This window comes from Arabidopsis lyrata (genome assembly GCF_000004255.2).
Source record: "Arabidopsis lyrata subsp. lyrata unplaced genomic scaffold ARALYscaffold_26, whole genome shotgun sequence".
In the NCBI taxonomy this organism is placed as follows: Eukaryota; Viridiplantae; Streptophyta; class Magnoliopsida; order Brassicales; family Brassicaceae; genus Arabidopsis; species Arabidopsis lyrata.
In genome coordinates this window covers 135,658-138,061 of record NW_003302531.1, presented here as the reverse complement: position 1 = coordinate 138,061, position 2,404 = coordinate 135,658, and positions in this window count along the sequence as shown.

Genomic DNA, 2,404 nt, shown 5'->3' with positions numbered 1-2,404 from the left:
CAAAGATCCGATTTCAGAATTTCGGGTCAATTTTCTGATTTTAACCCGACCCATTTTCATTTGTACTTCTCTTTTAATAGTATAGAGATTAATTAATAATTATTATCATCATATAATATTAAATATAATATTTAATGACATAAATGAGTTATGATATCACGTTTTTGGTATAGCTGTCAAAATGGGCGGGCCGCCCATGGGCTGTCCGTGTCCAACACCTAATGGACCGGTCATGGACAAGCCCACTTTGACATGGCCAGTAATGGACTGGACTATAATGGATATGGGCTTTATTGGACTGGACTCTAATGGAATTGGGCGGCCCAATAGACAAAAAATGTTAGGTCAAATGATTTGGGGGAAAAAATGAAAAATCGTCAAAAGACTCAAAACTTTCTAAAATCGAAAATCAGAGCTTCTCCGGCGATTTCTCCGGCGATTTCTTCGCAACAGAGCTTGACGCTTGTCTCCATGGCTTCATCGCATCAATCTCAGCCACTTCTTTCGATTCAGGTCAGATTTCAGAACAAGGTTTTCGATTTGAGCATTTACGATTTAGGGTTTTCGATTTGAGCATTTGCGTTTTAGGGGTTTTGATTTGAGCATTTGCGTTTTAGGGTTTTCAACAGAGAGACCCATTTACTCGTTTTGAGAGAGAATCAATCTACCCTTTTGAGTTTTTGAGATTTTGAGAAAAGACCCATTTGATTGAAGTGTCTAATGTAAAACTTTCTGCTTGTTTACTGCTTGTTTGAGTGTATATGTCAGAAACTGTGAAATAGAATGACAAAATCTCTATTGTTCCTGTGATATTCTATGTTTTTGGGTTTGTATGTTTTTGATAGTTTCTGTGATGTTTACAGACTGTGATAGTCTACTGTTTGAAGTGTCTGATGTAAAACTGAAAGCTATTCTTGTTCTGTGACTGATGTCTGATGGCTTTTGATCTTTTTTCAGATGGGTAATGAAGAAACTCTAACCTAGACGATGACTATATGACTGGGATGAGATGGATATGGATGAAGAGAATCAGAATGAACAACAAGAGGAAGTAGATTCACTTGCTAGTACAGCTGAGAACTTGGTGAAAGGTAAACGTAGGCGTAAGCGTTCACAGTGCTGGAAAACCTTTAGAATCATTGGATCTAGTAAGAAAAATGGTGTGATTATAAGTGATGTGAGATGCAACTATTGCAACCACACCTATAGCTTAGACCTGCGTAGAAGTGGTACAAATACTCTCTTGCATCACATGAGGCTGTTCACAGACTCCTGGAAGTACACCTACTGGAAATAGAAAGCTAGATATGATGGTGTTTAGGGAAATGATAGGTTTAGCAATAATTGAGCATGATTTGCCTTTCTCATTTGTTGAGTATCAACGGATTAGAGAGGCATTTCAATATGCTAATTCTAGCATAGAGTTTGGAGTAGAAACACCGCAGCTGCGGATTGTCTGAAGATCTATGAGAAAGAGAAGCTGAAACTTAGCAAGAAATTAGATGAGGTTCCTGGTAGATTGTGTTTGACAACTGATCTTTGGAGATCCCTTACCATTGAAGGGTACATGTATTTGACAGCGCATTACATAGATAGCAGCTGGAACTTGAAGGCAAAGATCTTATCTTTCTGTGCCTTCCCTCCTCCACACACAGGAGCCGGTATAGCTACAAAGGTGTTAGCACTGTTAAAAGAGTGGGGGATAGAGAAGAGATTGTTTACCATTACGGTAGACAATGCGTCTTCCAATGACAACATGCAAGGAATCCTCAAGAGACAGCTTAAAAAACATTTGGTATGCAATGGAGAATTCATGCATATAAGATGCAATGCTCATATTTTGAATTTGATTGTGCAAAAGGGGCTTGAAGTAATTGATGAAGCTTTGGAGAAAATCCGTGAGAGTGTGAAGTATGTGACAGTGAGTGAGTCTAGAGAGCAAGCATTCCAAACGTATGTTGATACTGTGGGAGTTGAATCTAAAGCAGGGCTGTTATTAGATGTATCTACAAGATGGAATTCTACACATCTAATGTTAGAGAGAGCCATCATTTACAAAGAAGCATTCCGGCATCTTTCTGAAGTAGATGCAAGTTATCAAAGTTGTCCATCCACTACAGAATGGGAGAGAGCTGAGTTAATTCATGAGTTCTTGACCCCATTTGCAGAGATGACGAATTTGATCTCTGGATCATCTTATCCAACGGCGAATTTATACTTCATGCAAGTATGGCAGATTGAAATGTGGTTAAAAATCCATGAAGACCACTATGATGAAGTAATCCGTGACATGGTGATTGGTATGCAAGAGAAGTTTGGTAAATATTGGAGTGAGTACAGTGATATCCTTGCCATTGCGGCAGTGTTTGATCCTAGACTGAAGTCCCCTATGTTGGAGTATCGC